Here is a 21,824-nt window from a genome sequence, read left to right on the forward strand (position 1 = left end):
ATGCTCTGTTTCAGCAGGATAATGCCCGCCCACACACTGCTCGCATCTCCCAACAGGCTCTACGAGGTGTACAGATGCTTCCGTGGCCAGCGTACTCTCCGGATCTCTCACCAATCGAACACGTGTGGGATCTCATTGGACGCCGTTTGCAAACTCTGCCCCAGCCTCGTACGGACGACCAACTGTGGCAAATGGTCGACAGAGAATGGAGAACCATCCCTCAGGACACCATCCGCACTCTTATTGACTGTACCTCGACGTGTTTCTGCGTGCATCGCCGCTCGCGGTAGTCCTACATCCTACTGAGTCGATGCCGTGCGCATTGTGTAACCTGCATATCGGTTTGAAATAAACATCAATTATTCGTCCGTGCCGTCTCTGTTTTTTTTCCAACTTTCATCCCTTTCGAACCACTCCTTCTTGGTGTTGCATTTGCTCTGTCAGTCAATGTATGCATGCGGTGTAATACTGTACCGGGCAAGCTGAAACGTTGTCAAAGCTTGATCATAGCCTTCGTGTGTGTGTGTTTATGGATCTCTTCGAGGTCGATTGGAACGCCGCCCTTGTATCACGTCCCATTCGTGCAGTTCATGTAGACGTGCCGTATACAGTTCAAGACGGCCTTGCCCTCATCGACATTCGAACCAGGAGCCTTGGACCGTGGCCAATAGAGGGCTTGCTGCGTGACCTCTTGGCAGATGTACTTGGTGCATACCGGAGTACCTGTGACTGCCAATGAACCACACTACATAGGTAGTGGCTGCAACGCTATACTTTTGCCCTTGACACTCTCTCAGAAATGTGCATCCCTTTAGTGTCCAGACTACAGTATTTAGAGTTAAGATAAGGAGGATGTCCTTGTTATCGTATCTTCGCTGACTACTGGGTTGGCTAATTACTTCAAAAGCCTTGTTGAGTGTTGTGAGTGGTAGGCAACGGATGGTTATTATTGGAACAGGTTGGGACATCCACATTATTTCAGAAATGAAATGGCGTATGGCTTTTAGTGCCGGGAGTGTCTGAGGACAAGTTCGGCTCGCCAGATGCAGGTCTTTTGATTTGATGCCCGTGGGAGACCTGAGCGTCCAGGCAAATGCCGGGATGGTAAACTTAATGCCACGGCCACTTCCTTGTCTATCTTCCCATCCCCCACAAGGCCGCTGTTCAGCACAGCAGGTGAGGGACGTAAATATAATAAGATTATTATCATCATCATCATCATCATCATCATCTGGTTACCCTCCAGGTTCGGTTTTTCCCTCGGACTCAGCGAGGGATCCCACCTCTACCGCCTCAAGAGCAGTGTCCTTGAGCTTCAGACTCTTGGTCGGGGGATACAACTGGGGAGAATGACCAGTACTTCGCCCAGGCGGCCTCATCTGCTATGCTGAACAGGGGCCTTGTGGGGGATGGGGAAGATTGGTAGGGATAGACAAGGAAGAGGGAAGGAAGCGGCCGTGGCCTTAAGTTAGGTACCATCCCGGCATTTGCCTGGAGGAGAAGTGGGAAACCACGGAAAACCACTTCCAGGATGGCTGAGGTGGGAATCGAACCCACCTCTACTCACTTGACCTCCCGAGGCTGAGTGGACCCCGTTCCAGCCCTCGTACCACTTTTCAAATTTCGTGGCAGAGCCGGGAATCGAACCCGGACTTCCGGGGGTGGCAGCTAATCACGCTAACCACTACACCACAGAGGCGGACATTATTATTATTATTATTATTATTATTAAAGCTTACTACGGATCTACCACGTTCTGTGTGTGCTGGTATTCAACGCTATAGGTCGTAATAAGCAGTAGTCGAATGTGTTCGTTGAATTGTTTGACCGAAACTCGAATATTCCCATCATTGTGACACTGATGTGAACATGTTTGTAAAGTTCAGGGGCTGTTTACCTGAGTGGCAGGGAGCGAAGAGGAGACGAACTCTACTTTGCAGAAGCCATTAGCGGTTGAAAGGCTCTCGTCCAGATAATCTTGAGAAGTCGAGTCGCCGTGTTGTTAATGTGTCAATTTATACAGGCAGGGCTTGAAAGCCTGTAATCATTACCAAGATGAAGTGATAAAGGTGGAACACTTGAGCGCGCTTGTTGTAGAAATGGCAGCAGGTTCCCTACATAGCGCTTATTTAGCTTTCGCATCCTGCAGGTCGATTGAAAGATTTTTCTCAGAACATCATTAAATATGTTAATAAAATGAACTATAGCGGTTTTGCCTCGCCCATCAAGCGCACTAAAGTGTCACTCATCTACAACGCCCAACGTTTATAGTTCAATCTATAAAGAGAAAACATGACTGATTCTTTTCAGTATTCGCCTTTCTTTAAGAAGCGGATAGATATTTCTTTGTACAGTATTTTCTCTTCTTTTTGTGATAATTCCGAGAGTAATTGTTATTGTTATCGCGATTTTAACACCATGCATTAACAGTGATGAATGCAGGATAAGGACACTAAGAAGAACTCATCATTTTCTTGAAATAGGTATGCTAGTAAAATCACATTTAGGATTGCTCAAGAAAGTCAACATTGTCGGAGATCTCTAGTATGCTGGACAACCACGATAGCTGGAAGTCTTGACACTTTACTGGCGATGCGGGCTTCGTTACTAACAGGGTTAGTCGCAGTGCAGTAGCACCTTCTGACTCATTGAGGTAAATGTACGGCTCCTTGGTGCCTGAATGGTTAGCGTGCTGTCCTTTGCTCCAAGAGGTCCCAGGCTCGATTCCCGACCGGGTCGGGGATTTTAACCTTAATTGGTTAATTCCTCCGACTCAGGTACTGGGTGTGTGTGTGTGTGTACGTGCAGTCTTCAATATTAGGACTCTTCATAGGTTGGGCCCCACCCTCACAGACACGCAGGTCGCTTGTAGGCGTCGGTTCGAAAGACCTGCAGCAGGTTTCTCCGAAGGCCACACGCTATTATTATTATTATTATTATTATTATTATTATTATTATTATTATTATTATTCCTTCGTTATGCCCATTCATAGAGCGCGTTTGAACTTGATAGTTGGTTTGATGGTTTGTGCCTTCTTATCCTCCCAAAATCTCTTCATGAATGCACTGTGTTGCATCTTGCGTTCTGTCGACCACTTCCTACCAGTTGTCTTTTTTGGTTTCTCCCTAAATTTATGATTAGCTACTTTGGTTCTAAAAGCTCCACGATTTTCCATGATGTCGTCTGTAATATTTATTTCTTGGAGGTCCGCCTTAGTTTCTTCTAGCCATTTTATTTTGACCTTCTTTGAGTTGATTACTTTGAATAATCTTTTAGTTAGTCTGTCGCTGTTCATTCTGTAGATATGACCATAGAAATTAAGGCGCCTTTTCCGTACAGCATCAGTAAACCTGTCGGTGAAGGAGTAGAGGTCCGCTGTTTTCCTCTTAATCCACATTCCATTTTCTCTCGTAGGACCATAAATTTTCCTGAGAATTTTCCGCTCCTGCTTTTCAATTTCTGTAATTTTAGAGTGACCACCTAAGCATATGGTTTCTGAGGCATATAAAGCTTCGGGCAATACAACTGTCTTGTAGTGTCGTAATTTTGCATTACGCGATATGACTCTTTTGTTGTAGTAATTCCACGTCAGTCTGTATGCCTTATGTAGTTTGGTGTTTCTTTCTACATTGGCACTACTGTCTAATCCTGATGGTAGTATAATTTCTCCAAGGTATTTGAAGGAGGGCACCTGTGAAATTGTGCCGTTTTCCATCTCTAGCGGAGTTCTTTTGCTATTTTGACGTAGATTTTCCATGTACTTGGTTTTCTCGTAGGATATCTGGAGGCCTGCCTTTGATGCTATATTGTGTAGTCTCTGTATGGCATACCTTGTTTCATCCTTGGTCTTAGTAATGATTGCGAGATCATCAGTAAATGCTAAACATTTCACATTGACCTTGCTTCCCAAATTTCCGATGTTCACACCCTTGATATCCTTTTCCCACTCTCTAATAACTTTGTCTAGAACTAAGTTAAACAGAATAGGGGAGATGCTGTCACCTTGACGAACGCCCGTACATATTTCAAAAGGCTCAGAGATTTCTCCAAGGAATTTCACTTTAGAGGTCGTACTTGTGAGGGTCTGCTGGATAAGTGCTCTGGTCTTCTTGTCCACTCTGAGTTCTTCTAGGGTATCAAATACTGTCTGTCTGTCCACAGAGTCATACGCCTTCTTAAAATCCACAAAGGTGACGATCGTGCTGGCACTTCGGCGAATCCTTAATATCGTCTTCAAGTTCCATATTTGTTCTGCACATGATCGACCTTTCCTGAAACCCGCTTGGTACTCGCCAATCAGATGATCTGTCTGTTTTTCTAACCGGTTCAAGAGAGCTTTGGAAAGGATTTTGTATGCGATTGGCAGTAGAGATATGCCTCTATAGTTGTTTGGATCTGCCTTGTCACCTTTCTTGTGCAATGGGTGTATTAATGCACACTTCCAATCCTGTGGAATCATTTCCGTTTCCCATATTTCTACTAGGATTGCATGAATTTTGCTTACAAGATCATCTCCAAGTTTACACATCTCCGCAGTGATGCCGTCCTCTCCAGGAGCTTTATTATTTTTAAGCGATCGTATAATCTCTGCTGTTTCCTGTATTGTCGGTGGCTGTGAATCGGGGTTGGGCATGGGCTTTTCAAAGTTCAGTCTTTCCTTTGGAGGATCACAATTGAGGAGGTCTCGGAAGTAGTCAGCTAGAATAGTGCAGTTCTCTTTGGTGTTCGTTTCTAATGTTCCATTTGCTCGACGGAAACATAAAGATGGTGGTTGATAGCTAGATAAATTCTCACGGAAGGTCTTGTAGAAATTCCTGGAGTTGTTTCTAAGGAAATCTTGTTCGATTTCCATGAGTCTATTTTTGTCATAGGCTCGTTTCTCCCTGCGGATTATTTTTGAGGAGATTTTCTGAACTTTTAGGAAGGTCTCCCATCTCTTAGTTGTTTGATGTCCATTCCACTGATTCCATGCTTTCATCCGTTCATCAATGGCTTTATCACAGGTCGTGTTCCACCACCTATGTTTGCGTTTCCTTGGAGGCTGCCCTAATTTCATGGCTGATGTCTGAAGTGTTTTACGAAGGCCTGGCCAGTCCTTGGGGTCCTGCTCTCGTATGTCTTGTAGAAAGGTCGTGGCGTTCTGTCGAAGACATTCTGGATCAACTCTTAGAGATCTTTTGTGTTTAGGTCTGCATCTGTTGGGTTGGAATCTCACTTTGATTTGTGTTAGGTAGTGGTCCGAGTCGACAAATCCCTTCCGTACTCTAACATTTTGGATCTCACACATATTCTTTCTGGAGATTGCGACGTGATCGATCTGGAATTCGCCCATTCCACGTTTTCTTCTTATGTGGGGGTCTCGCAAAATGCGTAGACATTAGTTTTAAGACAAATGTTTTACAGAAGTCTATAAGACGTTCTCCATTCTTGTTCGTTCTCCAATGTGCCGCGTGATGACCAACAATCCATTTGTGTTTCCTCTCTCTGCCAACCTGTGCATTAAAATCACCTACTAAGATTTTCACGTGGTGCTTTGGAATCTTGCTAGTGGTTTCTTCTAAGAGTTCCCAGAAGGCTTCCACTTTCTCTGGGTTTTTCTTATTGTCAGTATTTGTGGGAGCGTGGGCATTGACCAAGGAGTAAGCTTTATTGCCAGATTTCACAGTAAGTACTGAGATTCTTTCAGATGGGGATGTAAAGTCAAGTACAGAACTGATGATAGTTTTTCGTACCGCAAAAGCTGTTCCAAGTTGTGTTAAGTTCCCATGGATTCTTATGGCAGGTTTACCCTTAAATATCCTGTACTCTTCAGAGTCAAAATGGTTTTCATCCTGGTAGCGCGTTTCCTGGAGTGCTATGATTTGAATATCGAACTTATCCAGGGTGTCCGTTAGCTGTTTAAGCTTGCCTGTTTTCAGTAAGGTGTTAACATTAATTGTACCTAAGAAGGTCTTTTTCTTGGGACGAAGAGATTTTGAGAAGCTCCGACTCTTCTCTGCATGATGCTCCCGATCCCCCAGAATCCGATGATCGGGAGAAACCGGACTAGGTGTGTCCAAAGCCTGGGGTAGTTGCTGTGATAACGTGTTATCCATCATGCCAATGTTGCAAGTTGAAGATACATGCAGGGGGTGATCATACTGGTATGATCACAAGGTTACAACTCGATGGTTAAGATCGAGAGGTGCCTCTTGGTGTCTTCCGGCTAAATTATCATTTACAATTACTTAGGAGTCCGTGGTTAGAACTTCGGTTGTAAGCCGAAGAGCCAGTTCTTCCGCTCTCTCAGCCGTTGGGAAATATCCTCTTCCGCCGTCGAGACCGTTGACTGCAGTCCTTTTTGCCTCAGTTGATCCGCGGTTGCTTATTTGGCTTGGCCTTATTCACACCTGTCCTGCATATCTACAGGAGCATCCCCTATCAGCCATATGGGACGCGCCGTGTCGGGGTTGAGGCCCCCCACCCCAGTATTATTATTATTATTATTATTATTATTATTATTATTATTATACGACTGCTTGGCTAAATGGTTAGCATTGAGGTCTTCGGTTCAGAGGGTCCCGGGTTCGATTCTCGACCGGGTCGGGGATTGTAATCGCGTCTGATTAATTATTTTGCCTCAGGGACTGGGTTTTTGTGTTTGTCCCAAAACGTTCCTCTTCATATTCAGACAACACACTACACTACCATCCACTACAAAAACACGCAATAGTAGGCTAATTACATCCCTCCGTATAGGGTTGGCGTCAGTAAGGGTATCCGGCTGTAAAACATTGCCAAATCCACATTTGCAACACAGTTCGCACCCGCGACCCCACAGGCGTGGGAAAAGCGGTAGATTATTATTATTATTATTATTATTATTATTATTATTATTATTTTTATTATTAATGAGGCCACGGTTGTTTCCTTCCTAATCCTCGTCCTCGACTATCCCAGTGTCGCCATTAAGACCTGTCTGTGTCAGCACGACGTAAAAGCAAATAGCAAAAAGAAGAATTTTGTGTCCCCAGAGTTTTGAATGTCTACTTAATGTGCTCAACGATGTCCTTTAGTTACTTCCGCCAATAAACCTGAATTTCTCGTGGTGGGGAAAGGGTAGCTGCAACGCGTGCTCCTTCCGTCTTTTGACGAAGTCTACTTGCTTGTGCAGCCCTGTAACTTACTCTCCGTTGGCAGCAGGGAGCCAGGTATATTTATTATTCAGCTATTAGAGTATCTTCCCGGCGAGGTCAGGTCAGTAACACTTGGGACAATACGCCTAAGTTATTGTCATGGCTACTTGCTGTGTTATTTATAGCTCTTATAGTCCCAGCAGGGGTTGTGCTGGAGATAGAGTTTCGGCAAGTGTCACCCCTCATCTCAGGGGTGTTTCAGGAGAGGAGCTGACTCATCACTTACATACTTTCACAACGCCCTTCCTAAGAAACCATAAACTTGTGATTTATCTTCAGAAAGAGATGAGCAACACCTTTGAAATATTCCGTTCTTTTCATAGACGATGGTTCCCAATTCGCCTCAAGCATTTTATTACCTCGAATGTAACTTTGAAAATAGGAACAAAGTATTTTAAACGGCAGACCGCCTAAGATGTTATAATTAACTACACTATTCTTCGGTCTCGGGTTGTTTGGATGGCTGATAACCCCTTCATGTGATCATAATAATAATAATAATTATGATAATTGTGTCCTAACATTGATTTCATAACAGATAACAGTTTTTTTTTTTTAAGGAGGTGAAACAAGAACTAGAGGAATAGACGAATACAATTCTGCTGCGCAAACGAATACTCTTCATCTAAGAGTTTAGTAAATGAAGATTAGAATGTACTGTATGGTAGTGGCGGTTGGTGGCATCTGAAGTTGTGTTGCACCAAATTTTTCTACGTCAAATTTTTCTATGAGAAGCTTATAGAAATAACAATAACCTCTTATCGCTAATTAATGAACTACATTCCTATTAAAACTTACATATATCCGGCAAAAACACAGGAAATAAGAGGCTAATTGTAGTCGACAGTATAACTACAGTTATTCTTAACTCTCTTGAATGTGCAAACTGTTAGTAATTTTGTGTGTGTGAATGGACCGGCATGGCGTATCCTAGTAGCGTGGAAGAGAAATTACTGTTGCGAGAAGAGAGAAAGCAGGTGTGAAGTCATCTCCGCAAAGTGGTGCAATCTAACGGGGACATTATTTGGAGTTGTTACTCGATAGGGGATTTGTCGGTCCTGTGCTACACCCAAGGGCCGATACTGGCGAGCATTCTACCTGATGCTACGTACAGGCTTAGGTTTACCGCTTGAGAGTCGCCGTAGGAAAGCAAACCCCATGAGTTTGATTCGAAGCCGGCAGCGTTTCATTGGTCCGTTACGAAGCAAAGATGTTTTTTTATACATATTTTAGAATAGATACTGGGTTTATTAAACAAACAAATTACCGGGCAAGTTGGCCGTGCGGTTAGGGGCGCGTAGCTGTGAGCTTGCATCCGGAGATAGTAGGTTCGAACCCCACTGTCGGCAGCCCTGTAAATGGTTTTTCGTGGTTTCCCATTTTCACACCAGGCAAATGGTGGGGCTGTACTCTAATTAAGGCCATAGCCGATTCCTTGCCACTCCTAGGACTTTCCCATCCCATCGTCACCATAAGGCCTATCTGTGTCGGTGTGACGTAAAACAATTTTTTAAACTAACAAATTAGGAGAATACCACGCACCGCCCGAAGTAAGCAAGGAGAAGGATCGTGACTCCGGCTTTGGAAATCTGTATCACAGGAGAGCTTAACTTCTCTTCGGCTTTGTCTTATGCAGGGTGATTCAAAAGATTATGTAGAAACTGGTGTAGGTAGCCCATAAAGTGGTCGAAGTACAAATTTTGAATAGGAATGTATGAACTAGGACGAAATCCTGCATCAGGGCAAGTGTGGGAATGTCAGTAACGACATAATAGACACTTTTACTTAATTTGCAGGAATGATCTACATTTCTAAACAGTGCACAGCTAACGATCAATGAAGTGATAATTGTTTGTGCACACAATGAAGTTAGACACTGGATGTTGTTTACAAAAGCTATTTGAACTGCCGCCCAGTACATCCACTCTAGGCTACACTTTTCTGTTCGAAAGTTGGATGTATTTCGACCCCATTTTGGGCTACTTGGGTTTCACTGCAACCTTTTTAATTACTGTACCTGTAATCGTGGTCGATCTCTGACAATTCAGTTGTTGCTAAAATCTCTTGCGCCTAATGTATGTGTGAAGCCATTCTAATATCTCTCGCGATTAGGTTCATCTAATGGTGTAGGTCTATATTTTTTTCTGGGCAAGATTAGGAAGGGAGCAACTTTGTTCGATATATTTTTCGTAACTGCAATCCCTGCATTCGCCTGAAGAAGGAGAGCACCCATGCAAGGCAATTTCTGAAGTGACCCGTAGCTAAGTCAACCAGATTTTTCAAGCTAAAAATTGGGACGCCTCCCGCGATGCTATGGTCATGTGTAACTACTGTAGTACTCGCATAACCAATATACATAGTATAGACTAAATGATGCTTGTTGTTTATATGGGTCTAACATCTAGGTCATCGGGCCTGTAGACTAGATATCTGTGACTTTATTTTAGTATTATTATCCTATATTCTGAAAATGTGCGCATTAATGTAATATACTACTTATTTTACTAATCATCACTACAGTATATTATAACAGTATATGAATCCTTCAGAAATATTTTCTAATGTTATGGATTTTTTCAGCAACTGCTTATTATGTCTATGCGGGAATAATTCACGTTGAACTTGATATCACTGCACCGGACACTGACATGCCAATAATGATTCATGTTTGAATTTCAGTACTACCATTTAGATCCTGCTAATGAAAATAAAAATTCAGCTTCACTTCAATTCACTTTAAGTCATAACTAGGTTTCTAACTGACATGATTTAGTACGGCATTCCATTTTTTTTTAAATTGACATTCCGCCATCCCACCCATTTTCAACAACTTGGAACAGTTTCCTTCATAATCTTCTTGATAGGACGCCGCCTCCCTACGAAGGTTGGCGATCCAATTGATCGAAACAGTGGCTCGAAAGATTTCGATGGAAGTTTGTCGGTACCAACGGCGCAGGTCTTTAAGCCAGGAATTTCTCCGTCTCCCCACAGATTGTTTTCCTTCAATTTTCCCCTCGATGATTAGTTGGAGAAGTTCACATCGTTCACCTCTCATGATGTACCCGAGCTTTCGTTCCTTGACGAATGTTAGACGGCCTTTTATCTTCTTTAACAAGTTGAGGACTTCCTCATTGGTCTTCTTTTCTATCCAGGATATTCGAAGCATTCTTCTTTACAGGTACATTTCGAAAGCTTCAGTCCGTCTTTCCAGCAAAGGACTGAACGTCCTGCCCTCAAAACTATACAGAAGGACAGGGAAAGCATAGTATCGCAACATGCGAACTCGGAGCTGAAGGTTGAGATCCCTACTGGTGAATGGGGCCCGCATAATTGAGAATTCATATATAAATAAACAAGTAAATGAACTGCTGATGCTATAGTTTTCTTTAAATACGTTTCGATCATATGACTGCACACTTCAATATCTTCTCATTCTGGCACAGCTTTTAAAGAAATTCAGCAGAGCTTGTTAAGTAATAATAATAATCGTATGCCTCAGCTACCGTGTGCAGACATTTCGATTTGACGCCATCTGGCTGTCTGCTAGTCAATTTGGACGTTCCGTTTTACTCTAGGTCCGCTAGATGGCAGAGTAAACCGGATCTCTCTTGGGCGTCTATGGCTGAGATTTAATGAATTTTGTCGGGTAAATACCAAATGTATCACCAGAGATCTTTTACATGCCGACATCGTACGACATGGAGTGTTTAACTGATGGGACACCTGTCCCAATGGAGTCTTGGTGGAACATGGGACAATTCTGTCGAAACTGGGGTGGTCCCGAGTAATTTTGGACGAATGGTAGCCTTACGTGTAACAAAATGTTTTTACCGTCGGTTGAATTTACTCAGACCAGTAATAAATTCATGACAGCCAGGAATCGAATCGGAGCACACTGTGCCTCTAGACCCGGAAAGTGGGCCTGACACCACTTGTAGTGGTGTGGTTTAGTTTGGAAACAGGCCACCTTCTTCACACCTCTCCTGTCGACCACAGCAGAAGAAACAAATCATTTCAAGACACGTTATCCAAAGTATTGTCTCTTAATGATTGTTATATATGCGTGGATATATCTGTGTTGTTGTATCGTGCTTCTTATATGCAAATGTATACGGGGAGCCATTCGTTCTAAATGCCGATGGTATTTCTCGTAAAGGATATGCAAATCACGAAGGAGACGCATCCTTGTTCAGTCTAACAATAGAGGTTTTTATATTGTACAATGGTACATTAGGAAAGGAAATGGTGACAAATGCCTGCAGGGGTGGAGGTGGGGATAACAATGGGCTAGACCGACTCTGTTTAATAATTCTAGACCATACAACAACAACATATTTTAAGGACAAGGGATGTGGCTAGTGCGGTACAAGAATTTATTAACAGTTCAATGTTATAAGAAGCGTGGGTGGAAGGAGTTGAAAAATATCTTCAAAAGGATTTTATTACTCAAGTGGATCTGATTTAATGCTAATAATTTTCAGGAGGCAAACCATACAACAGGGGATTGTTTAATATAACTAAATCATCCGTATTAGGTTGGCTCAAGGATGTCATATTGTAACGTTGGTGAGACTATAATAGTTATGGACAAGCATTTTGCAAGTGAGAACTGCCTCACTCAGAGGCACATGTAAGGTATATCACCGGTGTTATTTATGCCATTCAACCAGTTAAATGCAGGTCCTTCTGCCGTTTTCGGGCGGTCAGTTGTTCTGTATATATTGTTGTGTTCGCCCATCCCGGGTCTTGGCTTGGAAAGATGAATGCCGGCAGATGTTGGGAGTACGAGGTCAGCGCGACGATATCCTCAGCCGTATCGATTAGCTTTCGTGACTGGGTACGTTGCCTCTCGTGTCAGACAAGTCCTCACGAAACTGAGTGAACCTCGTTCTAGACCATAACCCGGAATTTAAAATCCTTCAACTGATCAGGAATCGAACCCGGGGCTCCTTGGTAAGACGTAGGTACGCACACTGCCTCTACACCATGGGGGTAGACGTTGATCGTTTTGAGACTAGGAATATCTCTCGTTATCAATCCTCTGTACTTCCGTTTGTCTTGATTGCGTGGTACCTACCCTTGTGTTTATGTGTGGGCAGCAGTAAAATGCGCTGCTAATTATTTAGTCTTAGGGATTGAAATACGGTATTTTCCCGTCATTTTCCTATAATGGAAGTCAGGATGAAGTGGACGAGTTCGTTTACCAGAAGTTCGTGGGTTCGAATTCCCACTGTGAAAACGAGAAACATAGATACAGTACTCCATTTCTGGGATTTGCTAAGTCAGCAAAAATGAGTACTGTATCCGATACATTCCTGCAGGTTGAACCGAGTCGATGTTACGGGTAGTAGAAGCCTTTATATTCTGCTTTTCCAGCGACCGCCGTTGCCTGTAATGAAGGTGTTTGCTTTGCGTTGTTTTGTGGTGATTGATTGATTGATTGATTGATTGATTGATTGATTGATTGATTGATTGATTGATTGATTGATTGATTGATTGATTGATTGATTGATTGATGGGAGGAGATGGGAAGTAATATTACATATTACTCTGGTTTGCCGCTCTAGCACCGGAATTTGTATGGTAAAGCTTCCCTTTCGTGGACTGAGCTTTAACCTTTGTAAAAGGGTCTTTTATCGGAATGTTTGGTGTTGGTATATAAAGTTGGTTGACATATGTCTTCTAGCAATGCATACGGTGTTGTCTGGATGCTTGGCTGCTGTGAATGATAAAAATTATGGGCAACTTTCACTCAGGATAAGTTCAAGGCTGAAATACGGATCTTGAAATTCACACCTTTCCAGTTTATACAATTATCTGAAATATTCCTGTGACCATTTATATATTTATGGTGTTTGAGGACTGTATTTATGCTATATCTGAACAAGCGTTACGCCTATTCATGCATTATAATAATCTTGAAAACCAGTTCTAGTTACTCCATTATTCATCGCATGTACGTGTAACGATTGTTTATTGCATGCATTGAGGGCGCCTTCTACTGCATACATTATTTACGAGTGTGTCACGTTTATACGTATGCTCTGGTTGAACCATGTTGAGATTACAACTTTTTTCCTTCATCTGCAACCAATTTCATTTATCTTATTTTCTTACCTAGCTATTGAAAGTAAACCTAGCGAAAGGTCCAGCTGGTTTAAGAGGAAAAATTCGGAATGAAAGTAGATATTTATTTTGGAATAAATTGACTTGTTGTCGGCTGTTCTCTTTGGTGGATAATAAGTACACACTGCGTATGAAATCTGAGTTATAGTATGTTTATGTCCTCAGGAATATAGCCAGGTCAAAACACGATCGAATGCAATCTTCAAAACTAAATGTGTATCCTCATCCTTTCATTACAAACAACTTAAAACTAATATTTTGACGAATCAGACGACGCACAGGGGTATTCTTATTAAAGATTTTGGGGGGTGGGGGATACTCACACTTTTACGTGAATTTTGACATCATGATTATAGCCACAGTACTCCCAGTTTTACGGGGAATCCAAACTACAAAATGTAACTTTACATTTCTTAATTCCTACATGCCTTGGTTGGGATTCGAACCGCGTTCACTGGTGTGAGAAGCCTGTGACGATGCCAATGGATTATCAGCCCACTCTCCTAATATTTTTTTCTAAAATTCTAATTCATTTGTTCCAACGCACGATTTCAGTCTTATTTAGGACTGGGTTTTGTGTCCCTAGGCTATATGACGTCATAAGCGCAGAAAGAAAGGTAGGCATTATGTGAAATTGTTTTTATTATCAACAATATTGTTTTGAAGGGGCAACTTGATGGATTAACATTATATTATTAAGCAGTGGCCTATAGCATGACAGAATAGTTCGAGATAGGACACACACACACACACACGCGCGCGCGCGCGCACGCACACACACACACACACACACACACACACACAGAGAGAGAGAGAGAGAGAGAGAGAGAGAGAGAGAGAGAGAGAGAGAGAGAGAGAGTGGTAACATTAAATTTCTCCACCTAGCGAGAACGAGAATGCGTTCGTTGTTCTAGAGTGCAATTGGATTACTTCCATTTTGATATAGGTTCGGCGGGAAGGTAACAGCCGTGTCCATAGATTACACAGTGGTCATTGCTTGGTATCATAGATATTTATATAGCACTTCCTATTCTTAAAGCCTGCCGACCAACTCGCAGAGAACTCGTTTAGAAGTCTCTGCATTTTATGAAGGTAACGAGCAAAAATTGTGTGTATCGTAATTGTTAATAGCTTTTCGGTGCAATTATAAATGAATGCTGCTCCCCAGATCCAAATTTAATCACTGTTAATGACACACAACTACTCGTTGCTTGTGCAATTCTGGACCAGATATCACATGACTTTATTTTTTGTCCACTACGAAGAGAGATTCTCATTAGCTCTCAGTTCGCGGTAAGCAGAGTCATTAACTAGCAGACTTCGCCATATGTGTTGCACAGCCCATCCTTACGTCATACAAGGTAGTGTGGTTTTGTGCTGGAAATTTAGATCAAGACCAGTCCTTCTGTCATTTATGACAAGGCGGTTTCGTTTTTGAAGAATCAGAGCAAGTGATGTGGAATGCCAGGCTGAGCTATATTTCGATTTGTTAAAATCAGTACTGTGCGCATATGAAACATCATGTTCAAAGTGAGTATTTGACATGCGTGTTATTAGGTCCTAATTAGGTGTGCGCTAAGGTTCTCGCAATTAGTGCCCATAAAATGTTCCCTTGTTCTATGAAGCCATTGGAATGAAGATTGTGGTGTACAGAGCCTTATATTCGGGGTAGCAGAATGCGTACAAGTGCCTTTATTGGGAGGATTAGGTACTGTTACATTCACGCATATCGGAGGCTTCTGTGACATCATCGTCGTGTGTTTATAAATTTGGCCGTTAATCAGTGTTCTTACTGATAATTCTTCTTTCTGGCCTTCTCGCAATTGCCAGCCGGTGGCACTTTATATTATTATTTATTTACTCGAATCGCAAGCAATAATATTGTACAATGCTGTCAAGGAATATTACAATAAATTGAAAATTGAAAAATTAACAACATTGAAAAATAAATAAATAAAATGTCTCAGATTAGAACTTTGTATTTCGACCAGTTTTACGGCCGGATGCCTTTCCTGACGTCAACCGTTTGTGGAGGGGTCAAAATATGTGGCTATGCGTTCCGGCACCGCCTGAAAGGACATTAAACGCGTAGTTTTAACTTCTTCTTAGACTTTTTCCCAGTTGGGGTCGGGTCTTGATGCGGTTTCGGCCCAGTTTTAAACTCACACATTGCGTTTTTTCTGTAGTGGTTAATGTGGTGTATTATATGTAGATAAGTCTGCTTCCTTGGCTGAGTGGTCAGCGTTGAGGCATTCGGTTCAGAGGGCCCCGGGTTAGATTCCCGGTCTGATCGTGGATTTTAATCGCGTTTGATTAATTCTTCTATCTAGTGGACTGGGTGATTGGTTTGTCCCCATATTCTCTTCATTTTCGAACTACACACTACACTACCAATCACCACAGAAACACGCAATAGTGATTACATTCCTCCACGTAGGATTGGCGTCGGAGAGGGCACCCGGCCGTAAAACAGGGCTAAATCCACATTTGCGACACAATTCGCATCCGCGACCCCACAGGTATAGGAAAAAGCTGTAGAAGATTGTATGTAGATGAAGCGTATGAAGACGAACACAAGCAGCTATACCACGAGCCAGAGGAATTAAAATCCAAGAACCGAACCCGCGGCTCTGTGAATCGAAGGACAGTACACTGACCATTCAGCCAAGCAACCGGGCGCTTTACATTTTAATTGTTTAGACATAACGATGTGTTCACTTGTGTAGGATTTATGTTTTATAGTGCATTTCTGATTTGGCTGTAATACGCTGTAGTTAATTATGCAGCACAACATGACTACGTATTGAAGTTATTCTGTGTTAGTATACTGCCACCCCGAAAGCTATGGCTGGTTTTTTTCCTTGTACTTAAAATGAAACTACTAGTTCAAGAATATCGAGCAGTCCCTTGCATTTTTCTCCGTGGGTGGGCTATGTTACGCAGGTTCTCTTACTCTTTCCCCTCTCCTTATGAAGTATCCCTCTAACAAGACAAGTACCGGTTGGATGGATACCTTATGAAAGCACCCAGGTGCATACATTAAAAGAAAAACCTTGCCCTAGTGTGATACAGTGCCCTCTGTACTTTGTGGGTAATTTCATAGAAATGTGATCGTTGCTATATGTATTTCATCCGATTTACAATATTGCTAATTATACTGAGATAGAACTTGCTAGGATATTTTTCTGTAGGTTACAAACTAGGAAAGCATTGACGAGACTAGTAAAAATCACTAAAGGAAAAATGAACCGTATGTGAGACTTTCTGTCTGAACATTCAGAATACGTAACGGATGATGTGTCCGTCCGTCTATCAAACTGTTCTGTCGTTTAATCTTATAGCTCAATGTTGACCAATTGTAAGGGAAGGCTATTGCCATAAAACCATCTTTAAAATCATTGTAGCCTGTACATCGCTCTCTAGAGAGCAATTGCTGGCGGTTTGATGTACAATAAGTCTGTAGTTTCGGAACCATACATGGACCGGTAGGCGGCAGCGCGCCGGCCTCTCGCCGCTGGGTTCCGTGTTTTAAATCGCGGTCACTTCATGTGAGATTTGTGCTGGACAAAGCGGAGGCTGGACAGGCCTTTCTCCGAGTACTCTGGTTTTCCCTATCATCATTTATTCCAGCAACACTCTCCAATATCATTTCATTTCATCTGTTAGTCATTAATCATTCCACCAGAGGAGTGCGACAGGCCTCGGCAGCCGGCACAATTCCCATCCTCGCCGCTAGATGGAGCTTCATTAATTCCATCTCTGACCCGGTCGAATGATTGGAAACAGGCTGTAAATTTTCATTTTCAAATGGGCTGGTGAAGGTGCTCTCAGTTTACCCGGAAGGATGTGGGTTCGATTCCCCGTCAGGAAGTCGAAAGATTTAAGAAACGACATTTCCACTTCCGGAGGTGCATATGGCCCTGAGGTTCACTCAGCCTACACCAAAAATGAGCACCAGGTTAATTCCTGGAGGGCAAAGGAGGCCGGGCGTATAGCTAACCACTGTATCCCACAAAGTGTCGAGGTTACGGATAGTGGAAGCCTTTACCTTCCACCCCTCCAAGGGCCTTCATGGCTTGTACGAAGATGACTTTGCTTTGCTTTACACAGGCCAGTGAGTATTATAAAAGCATGAACGTTTTTAAATCGAAATAATATTTAGACAGCTAGTGCGGCGACAATGTTCAGTACTTCATTGTGATGAGGAAGAAGCTATGCACGTAGCAACGAGAGTCTGACCTTTGAATGACGTCATCTGATGATACATTAGCATCGCCATCTCAAGATACTAAAATCGCCATTCCGCGTGGCTAGTCATTAGTGTCGCTCTGGTCTCCAGCGTGGCAGCACGCCGTGTGAGGTGTAGTTTGATTCGTCTTTGTGAGCAAAAGCAAACCAAATAGTGAACATTTGAGATAATTATTGTAGTGAGAAGGAGAGCAAGAAAGAAAAAAGGAATTCTTTCATTCGCAAAATATCGTGACATATGAACAGTAAATGGCTTCAGAATTATAGAAAACTCATTCGGGAGGACAGAGCAGCTGTTAGAACTCCAGAGTCACGAATGTCGAGTAGGCCCTATCAAAAGGCTTACCGGGAGCGTCTTAAAGTTACGGCAGTCGACATTTGTGATGCGAGTTCCGCATTACCGGATCCCAGCCGAACATACCTGTCGCCCCATATTTGTTTAGAATTAAGAAAGCCGGGCTGAGTAGCTCAGACGGTTAAGGTGTTCAGCCTCGGGTCGGTAGATTTATTGGCACGTAACAGAACTTCTGTGGAACTAAATTCCAGCACCTCGGCGTCTACGAAAACCGTCAAAAAAGTAGTTAGTGGGACGTAGAAACAATAACATTAATATTAGAATTACCGGGCGAGTTGGCTGTGCGCCTAGAGGCGCGCGGCTGGAGAGCTTGCATCCGGGAGATAGTAGGTTCGAATCCCTATCGGCAGCCCTGAAAATGGTTTTCCGTGGTTTCCCATTTTCACACCAGGCAAATGCTGGGGCTGTACCTTAATTAAGGCCACGGCCGCTTCCTTCCAACTCCTAAGCCTTTCCTATCCCATCGTCGCCATAAGACCTATCTGTGTCGGTGCGACGTAAAGCCCCTAGCAAATATATATATTAGAATTAAGAAATAAAATTTCATCAACAACACTTCAAACCCATCCCGACTAGAAACTTCATTTCGACGATACCTATCACATTATACGTATTCTACATTTAAAAAATCCAATGTGACCCCGACATCCCAGTTCGATTTTTCTTTAAGTTACATAAGCTCTGGGACAATCATTAGTCCTTCTTTTGTTTGTTTTTGCCGGGCTGTGTGGCTCAGACGGTTGAGGCGCTGCCCTTCTGACTCCAACTTGGCAGGTTCGATCCTGACTCAGTCCGGTGGTATTTGAAGGGGTTCAAATACGTCAGCTTCGTGTCGGTAATTTACTGGGGCCTATGAGAACTCCTACGGGACTAAATTTTAGCACATCGGCGTCTCCGAAAACCGTAAAAGTAGTTAGTGGGATGTAAAGCAAATAACATTATTATTATTATTATTATTATTATTATTGTTGTTGTTTATTTTGTATACCGTAATATAGTTCGAGAACATTTGGGTATTATGTATTACAAGTACGTGAAATAATATTGCCGATCGAATTTTAAGGATACCGTATAGGAATCTTCGGAAAATACGGGAGCATGAATCACTAAGAGGCTCACGGCTCCTGTGTTGCCGAATTTAGAGATTCTTGAGTATTGTTCGTGTTATCATTCTTTACAGACTAGGTGTTGGTAGGGTAGGGGAACATAATGTGGGCCTATAGCGTACCCATGCTCGGGTATAACAGAGTTTTCTTAATACTACTAATGGCGTTAGGCCTGGGAAAACCATGCGGCCAGCATTTAAGAGTGAGAGAGCATACATTATTTGTTGTACGTACATTTTGTGGGTGAAAAAAAAAGAGTCATAACTTATAAATTAATACTACAGTCTGATAAATATTAAAACATAGTTATTGAAATATTTTATTTTAAAAAAAGGAGGTATTTCTTCTTTCATTCTTTCTTTATTCGTTTACCCTCCAGGGTTGGTTTTTCCCTCGGACTCAGCGAGGGATCTCACCTCTACCGCCTCAAGGGCAGTGCCCTGGAGCGTGAGACTTTTGGTCTAGGGATTCAACTGGGGAGGAGGACCAGTATCTCTCTAGTGCCATCACCTGCTGTGCTGAACAGGGGCCTTGTGGAAGGATAGGAAGATCGGAGAGGGACAGACAAGGAAGAGGGAAGAAAGCGCCCGTGGTCTTAAGTTATGTACCATCCCGGCATTTGCCTGGAGGAGACGTGGGAAACCACGGAAAACCACTTCGAGGGTGGCTGAGGAGGGAATCAAACCCCCCTCTAGTATGTTGACCTCCCGAGGCTGAGTGGACCCCGTTTCAGCCCTCGTACCTTTCAAATTTCGTGACAGCCGAGAATTGAACCCGGGCCTCCGAGGGTGGCAGCTAATCACACTAACCACTACACAACAGAGGCGGACAGGTATTTAAGTTGATATATCTGACATCTGTACTATTGGCACATACTTGGACTGTTTTGAATAGGCCTATCCTATAAAACTAGCTGTACTGTGATGTACATTTTGCTCTCTCGGTCGATAACCACAACTTTCTCAGTGTTTCGTGGACACCTGAGAGCTCCCTTTGTGATCAGACAATGAAAGTGAAATGGTTTTCTCCTCGGAATATGCCATGTGTTCACACACTGGACCACTGGCAGTGCTTTAGCTTCCGCCCGGGAAGAGAGCCATTACATACTTGGTCCACACCTATGATTACTGACATGTCGTGTGGGCCTTGAATAGGAACTGTTCGTGACACGCTTGTAGCCCGTGCGCCATGGAGGCAAAAACACGACCAATTTACATTCGCTTTTGTGATGGATCGTATGCGGATCAATGCTCGTGTGTTTCTCTGGAGCTTGCTGGTTCGTGCAAAAAAATGAATTTGAACTTCGGTATAATTCAACTCTTTAAGGATTAATAATTAAAACTACCGTCAAAAATATACTAGGGATGGAAGCAAGATGGATATACATGACTACATGTTCACTTCTAAAATTAGACTTTTAAAACTGAAAATTATTGTTCTAGCCAGGAATAACTGTATTAAAGGAAGCCCACACAAAGGACTTTTAAAATAGTTTCCTGTCATATGGCATTGAGAACAATGAATACACTGGGTTCGGAGGAGTTGTATGTAGCTAGCGAGATGTTCCAAAAATTCCCGACGAAGTTCCTGTATTTCTCCGTTTGGTGTCTTTCACATTTTGCCGCTGGCAGCCCCTATTCTATTATTTGAGCATGTGACCTGATGGAAAACGTACGAAATATAAAGCAAGGTACCGGCTGTGTGTCGTAGTTGATAAGGCGCCCGCTTTCTAGAATCAGGATTGCAGGATCAGATCCAGACGTCGTCTGCTGGTATTTCAGAGTGGTTAAATGTTAGAAATCCGTTACTAGACAAGATTCTGGCACTCAGACTTCTCTTAAAATCTCTGCCAATCGAAGGGACGTTAAAACGAATTATTATAGTTTAACGTGACTGTTGATATTGTCACAATTGCCACGGAGATTTGTAACAAGATAACTCTCCTGATTATTAATAGTAATTAGTCTACGCTACTTCATCCATTAGTTGGTATCTTCCAGTCTGTAGTGTGAACAGTGCTGAAGAAGATTATGATTTGGAGTTGTTGATTCTTAATTGGATTTTGCATATTTTGCTCGTTAGGCCATTTCATAAGTGTTTTCCTGGAACATGAGGAGAACATCCCAGGGATAATCGCATTGTGGATGGCATTTGTCTGTGCCGGACTTCAAACCTCGGACCACTGAACGCTGCGTATTTGTGCGCTTATTGCGGTTCGTAAGTTAACAAGAGGGTTACTTAACCCTATTCTTACAAAAAATACTATGTTGAATGACTCTAGCGTTTTTACAAATCGTCACTCTTATTGCATTGTGGTGTTGAAAAAGAGATGCCGCAGAACAAATTGTGTTTTTAATTATTATAGTTGCTATAACCGTAAGTCTTCAAATTGTTGTGCCCATCAGCGGCCAGGTTAATTCAGCGACACTCTTCTACAGACCATTAGTTTATGTACTCAAAGATTTGAATCGCAAAGTATTGTGATACAGGAGTGTGGTGGTGGTGGTGGTAGTGGTTCTCCACGGTTGAGGACACTGGTTACAAACGCATGAGAGTGAGCGTGGACCGTAAGAGATTTCCCAGCCCTGATAGGGGATCAGCTCACACCTGTCGGTTGTTGTTCTGGGCGCGTGCCTCCGGGGCAACATGCCTAGAAATGAGAGGGTTTTAAAGCTATAAAAATGCACACATAAAAGTGGAATGCTATGGTTTTAAATTACCGAAACTCTGTCTGCATTTCTTCACACGCTTGCTGCTCCTCCGGTAAAACTGGACCAACCACCAACTTAATTGGAGTGAGATAGTATGTTATG

The 21,824-nt window shown here is 42.7% G+C and overlaps 1 protein-coding gene across 1 annotated transcript in view; it reads left to right on the forward strand.

Annotated features, from left to right (window-relative positions):
- Positions 1-21,824, forward strand: part of LOC136885440 (meteorin-like protein) — a 142,470-nt gene that overhangs the window by 35,983 nt on the left and 84,663 nt on the right. The gene's annotated exons all lie outside the window — the stretch shown is intronic.

This window comes from Anabrus simplex, chromosome 1, assembly GCF_040414725.1.
Source record: "Anabrus simplex isolate iqAnaSimp1 chromosome 1, ASM4041472v1, whole genome shotgun sequence".
Lineage (NCBI taxonomy): Eukaryota > Metazoa > Arthropoda > Insecta > Orthoptera > Tettigoniidae > Anabrus > Anabrus simplex.